Below are 11,758 nucleotides of genomic sequence, written 5' to 3'. Positions count from 1 at the left end.
AATCCCTGCTAGGATTTCCCAGCAGAGTTTTCATTTCAAACCAGTTACAAATTACCAGCATGTTACAAGCGAGAAGGCCTAAAGTGAAACAAAACTCACATTATAAACAAAAAAACTCTTTCTGCTTTGCTGACAGGATGACATGGGTTCAGACCAGTAACTCAGGAGTGCATTTCCCAAATAAAAGGAAGTTAGGCTGTAATAGGAAAAGAATTGGGAAGACAATGAGGCAGGGAAGGAGCCAGGGTGCTGATGACTAAGGTGACATGTTTAGTCAGCAAAGGTAGATCTCTGACTTGGCTTTATCACAAAGATGTAGGGGTTTTGTTGTTGAAAGTGTGTGTTCAGGTGGCATCACTGGGGGTGCAGATTGCATCACCATTACATTAAAGTGGCGTAAGTCTCTTACCTAATGTGTATAAGATGAATTTAATACCTGTTTCACTGCGGGATTCCTTAATGGCAGGCATCCCCCGTTCACTGCTGCTGTGCGATTCCTTGTTTTGCATGTTCCCTCTCTGTTGGTGTGTAATTCCTGGGTTTGAGCACTTCCTAGGTGCAAATTTTTTCCATTAAAAGCATATTACTAAGTTTTCCTAGACCATAAATCACAGTGCAGCTTGATCTACCAAACCCTGAGGTATTTCCCCTCCATATAATTTAATTTATTGCAGCTCTGTAGCTGCAGAACAAAATCTGAGTTCCTGCTTGCCCATAATTGTGGTGTTCTGTAATTTTTCACAATAATCTGGTTTTTTACCTCTTGGTGTTCCTGGGTGAAGTATTAAAACTGCACAGTTTTACAGCTGGAGAAAGAGACTGACTATGCTAATAGCAGGTCTTCCAACATTATCCTGAGCTTTTGCCACCAGAAGTCTCATGAATAGACTCCTAAAAGATGTAATCAAATTACTTGACAGAATCCTGCAATTCGGTAGAATTATTCCTAGGTAGTATTTTTTGTTTGTTTGTTTGTTTTTCCCCTTGTGTTTTCATTTCTTAATCTCAGTAAACACTGTATCTATCTGGAATCCACTGAAACCTGTGTTATCAACCCATGGGGAAAAATGTGCAGGATCAGGGTAATCAAAGAGCCAAACCTTTCACCTCCAGCTGTCTAAAGGCTCTTCAGGTGCCCAGGTCAGGAGTCTCTGAATGGTGTTGGGGGTGTTCTGTACCCCTTGGGATCCCTCAGTGACCGCCAGGTGTGGATATTTCTGGGTGCCAATGTCCCAAAAAGCAACAGAAGGAATTCAGCACCTAAGTGGAGGTTAACTCTTGGTAGCTATTTGTAGCAGCTTGGATCCTGCAGTGGTTTTTGAGTAGCCTTATCATTGAGGAAGGATGTTTCCCGTGGAGGCTCCAGGTGTTGGATGGGCAGATTCAGAGAACATTCCACTCTTAGCACTCAGTAACTTGGAGCCAGAGGAAGGCACTACAGCAGCAATTTGCCGAACAGTGTTAGTAGAACAGAAAAACAAACCCAGTCCCAGTGGAATGCGCACAGGTGGGGAGCACAGCTGCTGTGAGCAGGTGGCTGTGAAGCAGCAGCTTGGCTCCTCTGCCATATTCCTCCAGTGCCCGTCCACCCTCAGGAATCATGGCTAAAGCTGCCGTTCCCGGGATCAGCCCGGGTTTGCGAGCGGAGAAACGGGAGCGAACCTGAGGGAGCCCCGAGGGACACGGGGAGTGAGCGCAGAAGGGGCACAGGCGCCGCGCTGTGTGAGGAGTGGGCGCCATAGCGCTGAGGGAGCCGTGAGGAGGAGCCGCCGTGGCGCTGAGGGCCCCGTGTGAGGAGGAATCGCCATGGCGCTGAGAGCCCCGGGTAAGGGGCGGCTGCCATGGCGCTGAGGGCCCCGTGTGAGGAGGAATCGCCATGGCGCTGAGAGCCCCGGGTAAGGAGCGGCTGCCCTGGCGCCGAGGGGCGGGGCCGCTGCTCTCCCGCCCAGCGCCCGCCGGGTCCTCCGGGAGCCGCGCGCCAAGGGCGGCGCTCTGGCCTCGCCGCCGCCATCTCGGTGTCGATGGTGGGGAGGGGCGGGGCGACCCCGCCCAGCGCCGCCGCGGAGAGAGAAGGAAATGGCGGCGCGGCGCGGCTGAGACCCTCGGCGGCTGCGGCGAGAGCCCCCCTTCCCTGCTCGCGGTGAGTCCGGGAGGCGGGTGGGGGAGCACCGGGGCGGGGGGAGAGTGCGAGCGGGGCCGCCGTTGCGGCAGGGAGGTCGCGGGAAAGGCGGCTCGGCCGCCTTTGGGCTCGTTATAAAATGGAGGCGGGCGGGCGGCTGGAGCGGCTCGGGAGTTGGGGGGGGGGGGTTCCCCGGGGGCAGCGGGGCGCGGGCACGGCCTGGCTCGGCCCGGTCCGGAGAAGGCGGGCGGCGGCTCCGTGCGCTGCCCCGGAGGAAGCCTTTGGCTCACGCTGCGGCGGGGCCGGAGCGGAACGGCCGCTCCCCGGGCGGAGCGGGCTGAAGGCGGCTCCTCCATCTTGTGGGGAAGGCGAGGCGAGGAGAGGCCGGGTGTGCTCGGAGCCCGTCGCCGTCATGGCCAAGCTGACGCCGGGAACTGCTTCGTGACGGCACCACCGACTGCACCCACCGGCCCCGGGCCCGAGCCGGGGGAGGCTGGGGCGGGCGAGCGTCCTTGGGGACCCAGAAACTCAACCGAAATCGTTCCGGGGCTTCGGCGGGTGGGACTGAAACTTCCCTGCCTTGCAGAGACGTTGATTTTCTGTGGGCAGAGGAGGTGGTCTCCTTATTGGTGAGTTAAACACGGGGAGTTGAACTTTATCATGTTTTGCTGACTGCTTTTTAGGGAGGAAAAACACGAATATTTAGACAGTAGGAATTGTTGGCCGGTTTTAAATATTTAATAAATTCCTTGCCAATTCCCTATCCTTGGACGGATGTACTTAAATGGTACTAATGTACTTAAATGCTGTTTCTTGGAGGTAGTGATAATTTAGAGCTGTTTGTTTGGCTTGAAGAAACCATTATTTAGTGAGGACCAAATTTTATTTCATACAGGTAAATAGTTTATACCTCCAAGCAACAGCTTATGTTTTAGTTGTGGTTATGAAAATCTTGCTATCTTGGCTTGTTGTTTTTAACTTGGAAAGAATGTTACAATCTCGCAATGTGTTATAAAATGAATGTGCATTATGCTCTCCCCGCAGTCTTTAGCTCCACTAATTTGAAACAGTGTAACGTGCTCTTTTTCTTGCATGGTCTTCCATGGGTTTTCCTTCCAGGAACTTCGGGGTGAAAAAAAAAATGCTGATTCCTTTTCTTTAACTCAGAACAATATATATAGTATTCCTAAGTTCCCTGGGGTTTTTATTTGGTTGGTTTTTCCCTGGATGGTAGAGTTCAGATTTTTTTTCAGAAATAGCTCTTTTGAATACTTAGTAATCACAGTTGTATTTAACTAAATTCTTTGGCAAGTGATATTAAACTATATTTTGCCATATTTTATGATAGCTTCTTCCACTGTTTGCTCTTTTTTTGTGTATTTTCCTCATTTTTCTTTTAAGGGATAATTTGAATTAGTTAAGCTTTAACATTCTCGATATTACTTCTACAAACAAAATTTGCCAGCTGTTAAGCAATTTAATTGCTGGTCAATGAAAAATGATGTGTAGTTATCGTCTAAGTGTACCATGTACTGTGTTAATTGTAGTAGATATTCTGGGTTGTGCTCCACTTTTATATGTGCCAGCTGCTTATTATCATTCCTTGACATTTAGAACTTTCTATAGGAATAAATATAGAAGTAAACTCAAAATAGCTCTTCAGTTAGGCCTTCAGTTTTTTTCCCTTGACAGTTCCAGAAGCATGTCACACATAAAGGTGTTTTAATGCACTGGGGTGAAAGACTAAAGGCTCATGTTGGCCTTTCAGCCTCCATTGAGACTGCTTGACTCCAGTGATTAGAAAATCAAAATAATCAGTGTTTTCAAGACCACCATTTAAATTTTTTGTGTTGTTTGTTTCTTTAAGGGGTATTTTCTGTTGGTAAGCAAATGAAGGTTTTGCTGTGTTGCATCCGTATGTGCAGTGCAAAAACACGTGCAGTTTTTGAAACTGTTGAAATTATAATATAAACTAATACCTATTAACACAGTGCTTCAGAGGGTGTTTTCATATAATTAAGAGATGGATTTTGAATTAAAAAGCAAATAACACCAAAACCCTGAAACTCCCCAAAGCAATGGAAATAGAGTCAAATCTAGGTTAGTAGATAAAATTGAATAATAATATTTTCAGTGCCTAGTGGACTTCCAGAAGCCAGTGTTTGTTCTGCTTAATCCAGCTTCACTACTAAGATTTTTCTGGGAGTTGATCACATTATTTGTTTCTTGTTTGAGATAGTAATTGTCTTTATAGTTGTAATTTAATGATAGTAGGATTTAAATTCTGTGCAGCCTGAAACTTTAAGCTGGAGGTATTAGCTGGAAGAGGAAGGATTAAACGGGTCGGGCTGAGAGTTACAAAACCTAACTTATAGAAGTAGGAGCAGGGCAGGAGTGACATTAGATGGCTTTAGTTGGCAGAACTGGTGTCTCTGCACCAGTTATATTCTCTGGTGCACTTTCTGCCTAGTGTCTCGTGTGCCACAAGTAGTAGGGCAGTGATAGGAGATAGAAAGAGAGGCTTTAATACGAGTAAGATTTCCCTAGTTAATGCAAGAGCTGGTTCCTGTTTGTGTGTGCAGTTTCAGCTCTCAGTTAATGCTTGGAGGATTCACTGCTGGGAAGTTTTTATCTGAGGCAGCTTCTGAAATGAGCAGATATTTGACGGGTGTTACTGATGTTACAGAGCCCTGATAGACTTTGGGGTTAAAAATACTGAATTTCCAGTTAGGCAGCTCAAACCCACAAATTAACTTTATGCATGTTCTCACAGTAAATTCTAATCAAAACTGGAAACTCAACTGTGTTTACTGCATCCTCAATAAGATAATCAGTGTGCTTCAGTTACTGTGTTTCACCATATTTGGAAGAAGTTCCTTTCTGTTTACTTCATTTAACAAAGCTGTTTTGATGAAATAAGAATAAAAATGATAGTTAGTTCCAGAGGTTATATTTTAGCTCGCTTTTTCTGAACAAAACAACGGAAAAATTGCATTACCACATGTTTTGTTTTCTTCCACAGCTCTACTGTTAGGGTCAAAAATAATAGATTATTTAAAAATAAACACACTGTGGGATTGTGAAAAGTTAAACTTTAAGAGTCTCTGATTTAGCTGTTGGATTTATAGCTGAACGTTCTTAATGGCCCTGATAAAGAACTAATTTCCCTGGTGTCCTGTTGGAGGAATGCCAGAGAGTGTGAATGGCCTTCCCCAAGGAGTGTTTCCTGGGGAGTTGCTAAAGAGATCAAGTTCAGTAATAGAAATGGAATATTATGCAAATAAATAGTATGTATTTGCAAAATATTTTTGTTCAAGATGATGGAAAAGGAGTGCTAAAGATCCTTTGTATTGAGTGATACACCGACAGTGCTTGTAACTGATACTTCTGTTTTCTAAACTTACAGCCATGACTTGACTAAAATTGGCTTTTGCTGCAATCTCCGAAGGTTTCTTGTAAAGAAAGAGATGATCGTGTTTGGGCTTTTAATCTAAACATTTGACCACCTAAAGCTATATTAATTGTTTCTTAAGCTGAATAAAAGGGAAAAAGAAAACAGTAGAGCTCTCTACACTGCTTTGATTCTGCTTACAGCTTTCCTTAATGGGCAAAATCTGTTACCTGATTTTTGCTTATGCTGTTCAGACCCTGAAAGCAGAAGTAAACCTGACCAAAAACCTCAGTTTTTTTTGGGGGCTAAATTTTTGTTGTTAGGGCAAGTATGATTATCTTACTGAGAAGAATGTGAGTAAAGGCTTCAGAAGGTGTTGTAGGAGTAGTGAAATGCCAAATGTCAGTCTGTTACTAAGTCAGTATCTGCCTAGGCTACCCACGGAGCTCTGACTAGAAAATAAAAATTACATGTATGTAATACTTTTTTCCCTTCTTAAAATTAATCTTTTCATAAGTGCAGAAAGCACTACAGTCACTATGAATTTTGTTTCCCAAACACAATTATGGGTTTGCAGCTTGGAGGATGTGCACAGTGTAAATGCCTTGTGTTAGGGGTTACTGACGTTTGTTGGTGCTGTTGTCACGGTTCTGTCCCCAGCTGCTGACACAGAGCTGTGCTGGCAAAGCCTCTCCTGCCTACACACCTGCCTCAAAATCTCTTTGGCAATGTAACTTCTTCTTCCAAGGAATTTGATTGAATTTTCAAAGTCTTTTTCCCCCTGAGATGAAGGTTACAAGTGCAGCTGCGCTGTGAGCCCACTGCACAGGGTGGTGCTCACCTGCCTCACCCTGCAAACTGCACAGACAGGTAAAAGTACAGTTTCGTAGATCTCATTACACCACTGTGAAGCACTTGTGCTAGCATGGCTCTGTTGATTTAGGATTGTAGCCCTTAAAGTTCCTGATTTGTGCAATTGTGACAGGCAACATCTGTAGTACAGATAGGATCTGTTATTAAATTAAATCTTCGTACTTGCCAGATAGCTGATGGGCCTGCTGCTAAAGTGCCTTGAGTATTTCTATGAGAAATTGCTATTTAGTTTAATTTAACTGTGAGAACTTCAATCTGGCTCAAAGAAGCTCTTTTGCTACTTGCCCAGAATAAAATGACTGTAATGCCTGGTGCTGTTCTCATTCTGTGCATGACCTACCCAGCAGTCCATCCCTTCTTCCCCTGACTGCTCGGGTTCTGTGTGCTGCAATCTGAAGTAAGAGGGTTCTAACCTGAAGGACATCAAAATAAACTTCAGTGTGTGTGTTTTGCTTTGCATAATCCAGGGAGCTGCTCTGTGTTTTTGCTTGGTGCAGTTCTGTTGTGCTGTGGAACCCCTCGTTGTCTTTGCTCTCTAGCTGCTGCTGGGCCCAGTCGGTGTGTGCTGCTAATCTGATAATCTGCTGCTGTGCACACACATTAAATTCCTCACTTCAGGAGGTGCCACATTCCCTGCAAACATGCAGGATTGCTGTCCTGTGTGAGCACAGGTTTCCATCCTGTGAGGCACTGGCCCTTATGAGGCTTCTGTAAGGTAAGTGACAGGAGCCATGGAAAGCCTGATGATGTTTTCATTTCCGACACAGCTGAGATGGTATATAATGTGTGACTAAAGACATTTTAATTTGCAAAGGTTAACGTCTTTATTATTGCAAGTACAGAGACCAAGTGTGTGTATCTTGTTATTAAGGGAATCTACTTCTTGGAATTTATCCATTTCCTTGTATTTTAAAAAATAAGCTGTTAAGATGGCTTGCTCTGAAGTTTATTTTAAAGTTAAACTCTTCACTGTTTTCTACTTTTGAAAATTACTGATCTTGTGAAAATTGTAAATGTATTAAATCTCATTTTTAATGAAGGAAAAATCTAGAAGGAAACTGAAAACTTGTTTCTGCATCTTTGAAAATTTCAAAAAGGTAGTTAATGTTTGTTTACATTTTAACTCTCATTAGTTTACTGGTGTCAGCACTGTGTGTTGGTTTGTGGTGTCATGTGAATGTGTACTTAATGGGCTCTCCTGTACCAAGGCAGGACAAGCATTCATACCATGAACATTTGAAAGAATTTTTCAGTGTCGAACATAAAAAGGCAGAAAGTCTGCAGGCCACAAAGCTACACTGAAATGTCCTGAGAGTCCCAGTCTAGGATAGCAATGGGTGCTACTGAATAATTCATGGCACCACATCATTACACCTCAGGGTCCTACAGTACCGTCAAAGATTTCTGGAAAAAACTTCAGGCAGATTGAGGAAGGGGATCTCAACACATTCTTAGAAACGTCTGGATTAATTTTTATCTCACCTGTTCCCTCTGGTAATCTCTGCACTGGTGTGCTCAGGTGTCCTTGGGGAGCTTTGCCCTCCTGTGGTGCGGCTACCATAAACACCCTTTCTTTTCCGCCACCCTCAAGGGATGCAGATTCTTCATCCTCTGGTTCAACCATTTCTGTCTTGGGACAGTCTGATCTCCCAAACCATTACTTTTGGCAGGAACTCGATGGGGTACTACTCCCCAACACTGAAAAGTGAGGCTTTACAAGGAGTAGAACCTCTCTGTAATGGGAGATGGGGAGGTGAGGGCAGAAGCAGCAGGTCTGATTGGACTGAGGTGTGGTTTGAGACTGGACTGTAAGTGTCCCTGATGCCATCCCTGACAGATTAACACCCTGCCATGCTCAGTGTATCAGGGACTGGAATACAGTCCTGATACTAAAAGCTACCTTGAAACTAGATCTTGGTGATAGTTTGTCTTAATTTGGCTCTAAACCACTGTTCCTATTGGCCTAGAATAATTACTGCTTCCTGAGGTGTTGAAGAAGAGCACAGGTTTCTTAAATGAGGCTGGGTTGTTCCTGAGGAGCCTGGCTGTGTTACTGCTCAATCTACATCTCACAAATGTAAAAGCTTGTTAATTTTTTTTTTAAGTCGGAATAATACATTGACTCTAGAATAGGAAAAAATGAACTGCCACTTTTAAGTTGTTCATATTGTGGGTAGAGGAGATGGTGGTTTTGTTTGTAATCTTGGAATTAACTTAGTGTGTTTAATGATAGCCAGCAAAGCACTTAGAGATAAGTGTTACAAGTTTTGTAGTGTTATTTCTCTTTAGTTTTATTCTTTTGGGTCTAACTATAAGCATTGAAATACTGTGATTTTTATGCAAACTTGATTTTTAAAATGATACTTCAAATGTAAATTTCTGGCATAAAATTTTTGTATTTACCAGGAATGTATGGACTTTTGACCTTGAGCTGCAGCTTGGCTGTAGCAGTCAAGCAGTGATAATAGTAACTTATTTGCAGTGCAGGGGAGTTTTCTTGTCTCACAATACCCAGACTTAAGCTTTAGGACTGTGACCTCTCACTCTTCAGCTCTCATTGCCTCTCTTTATCACAAGGTCCATTTCACAACTGTGTGGAAGAAGCTTCCCTTCCTTCATAAGATACTTAAATTAGCAAGCAGTGGATATGTTTTACATGAAAATAAAAGACTGGCTGTGCAATCTGATTTTCAGTTGCATTCCATGGCAGTAAGGTATCTGTCCTTTCATCTTTCATGGTTGAGCAGATGGAGGGAACATCTCCAGAGCCAGGGCAGAACCTGTTCCTGCTGTTCTTGGGGGTCACTGAATTGCACTTTTGTCCCTGGTCTCACTGGAACTGCTTGTTCCTGTACAAAGTAGGTGATGCCCTACTGGCATCCGTAGGTCTGCTTTAGTAGTGCTTGTTTTGATGCAAGGGATTAATTTTACTGCTGCTTAGCAGAAAATGCAGGTTTCCCAGCTGTCATCTTTGCCAGAAAGGGATGCAGAATAATTTTCAATGGGATCAATCTTCTAGGAGTAGGAGTGCATCAGCTAAACCATGCCAGCATTTATTTGCATCAGAGATTAAATCCTTACATGAGTTCTGAGACTATTTTGTTTTTTCTCATGTGACTATATTTGCTGATCAGGAATTTTTAACACTTAAAGAAGGCTATAATAGGCAAGCCCAGTAACTCTTTTACAGAGAATAAAATGAGAAGATAGTGTTCATTTGGACTGAAGATCACTGTTACATAATTCTGGAAAGGATGTTTTCTGCTCTGTAACATCCTGCAGTTTCTTCGATGCTTAAGAAAGCTGACTGGGATATCATTGTTTCAGCCATGTGCTTTGCTTATCAAGCTAATTCTGAAGAAACCCATAGAAAAATACGTCTAAAACCCAGGTACAGGTAATTCTAACTGAAGCCGGTATCTTATATACTGGGACAGACTGGATTTTTATTAGGACATGGACATGAAATTGGTTGCTTATGAATGATACCTGCTTTGAAAACCTAGCTGGTGTAAGATCTTGCTTTGAATTTCTTAGTGCATGCAAGGAGTCTGTCTTCTCACCAGCCCTCATGTTCAGAACCTTGTATTGGCCATTGTAGTTGTTGAGATTTCCATCCTGTCCTTGGAGCATTGCCATTGCATTTCCATAATGTATCTAAACTGGAGTTGCAGTATGGAGACTTTAAAAATCTGAAAGATGTAAATGTCATCTATCACAAGTCCTAAATAGGAGCGAATCTTCCTTCCATGGGTGTTTTTGTAGGGGTGAGTATGTGCGAGATCTTTCAAAATCAGACATTCCTGTAGAGTTCTCAATTGGAGTAGCAGATAAAGAGAATGAATAGGTGTCAGGTAGTAATCATTTGGGCTAAAAAGAGGCTGGTGTAATCCCTAATGAGGTACCAGCTTTGGTGGGATTACAGCAAATTGGCTGGATGTTGAAGAGTGCTGACATCCAAGATCAAGGAATAAAATGCAGCATATTTTGCTATCTAGATGTGAGAATGAGGGAATAAAAATCGCTGGTCTTTCATACATATTCCTCAAACACTAAATAAAGTCCCCAGTAAGCTAAATCTTAAGAATTTATCCTGAATACTGAGATACTTTTTTTGTACACAAGTCCTCAGATAAACAGAAAATGAAGTTACTTTTTTGAGGGGATGGGTTTAGTTCATGTTAAAGGTGAATTTTATTACTAGGCTTCCTTTCAAGATCAGGTTTTAGAGTGAGGTCTTCCCAGTTACCTAAAGCAGGGAATCCTTAATGGATAAAACAATCCACTCCAGTAAAGACAAAACCTTGATGCAGTCAGAGCTTTTATTTCCTCTTCAGAGAAATGAGATAAAAGTGGAAATCCCGATCTGAATGAATATTGTCATAATTTATTGAATCGTCCTTTATCTAGAAATACAAACACAAAAAGGTGGGCAAATGTCGGTGTTCTTGAAAAACTTTGCTCTGTCACCTCAGATAAAGATGTTATGTTGGGCATCCTAAAAAGGACTTAATGAAGTCAGCAACAGCAGATCCAGGTGTCTTCACAGCCCACCCCGCCATGAATATCTCAGCTCCGTTTTACTGGCAGAGATAATCCCTCCTTTTTCACCTGTGATTTCTGAGTGCTTACTCATAATGGAAGGCAGTAGATAAGAGTGTCCTTCGGTGAGGTTTTGATTGAATGTGAAGTGGAGATTAGGAGTGGGTTTTTGTTTGATTAGTGAAGGTGTGTTGGAGATTAGATTTTTTATGTGTTTTGTGAGTTGCAGGATTTGAAATTCGCATCTCTTTTTTCAGTCTCTGATTAAATTGTCTGCTGGGTCTGCTCTGCAATGTTTTCAGTCTGTTTATTGAAAACCGCAAGGGTTTGCAGTAGTTGGAGGATCCCCTGGGCTGCTGAATGTGAGTGCTGGGCTCTCTGCTCTTGCAGCGTGGCAGCCCTGTGATTTCAGGTTTGTTAGTGCTTGGGAATAGTTGGCCAAATTGAAATTAAAACTCGTGACAGTTCTGTGATTTTTCTAGGGTACAGTACCTCTGGGCTTCCACTGCTTCTGGAATTTAAGTCCAGACTGAAATCAAGTGCCTAACTTGTTTCAGAACAATTGAAACATTTTACCTGAAAACTAATGGGAGAGGAAAAAACTAAATAAATGTTTCTTTGATTGGGACTTTTTCTTGAGATACTGTGCACCAGCTTTATGCTCCACTTCCAATTAGCTGACTGTTCTGTTTCACTGGAATGCTCATGCTACATCAGCAACTCCTGATATATATTTCTAAATTCATTTATAGTTGGTCTAAAAACGTTAGACTTTTTTCCCTGGAGACTGCTCACAGAAGCTGAAAACCTCAGCAGGAGCCCAGCCTTTTGGA

General features: G+C 42.9%; 1 protein-coding gene across 3 annotated transcripts in view; it reads left to right on the top strand.

Annotated features, from left to right (window-relative positions):
• Positions 1 to 2,039: 2,039 nt before the first annotated feature.
• DIDO1 (death inducer-obliterator 1) overlaps positions 2,040 to 11,758 on the top strand; it is a 48,222-nt gene continuing 38,503 nt past the window's right edge. For 2 of the 3 annotated variants that reach the window (XM_040080218.2, XM_040080220.1), the window contains exon 1: positions 2,040 to 2,140. The gene's annotated coding sequence lies outside the window, so the exon portion shown is untranslated. Of the gene's footprint in view, positions 2,141 to 2,623; positions 2,749 to 11,758 lie in introns of those variants that run through there. The other variant, XM_040080219.2, reaches the window with a different exon arrangement.

Source organism: Hirundo rustica, chromosome 16 (assembly GCF_015227805.2).
Source record: "Hirundo rustica isolate bHirRus1 chromosome 16, bHirRus1.pri.v3, whole genome shotgun sequence".
Classification (NCBI taxonomy): domain Eukaryota; kingdom Metazoa; phylum Chordata; class Aves; order Passeriformes; family Hirundinidae; genus Hirundo; species Hirundo rustica.
The sequence above is the reverse complement of the archived record's forward strand: the minus strand, read 5'-3'. Positions and strand labels throughout refer to the sequence as shown.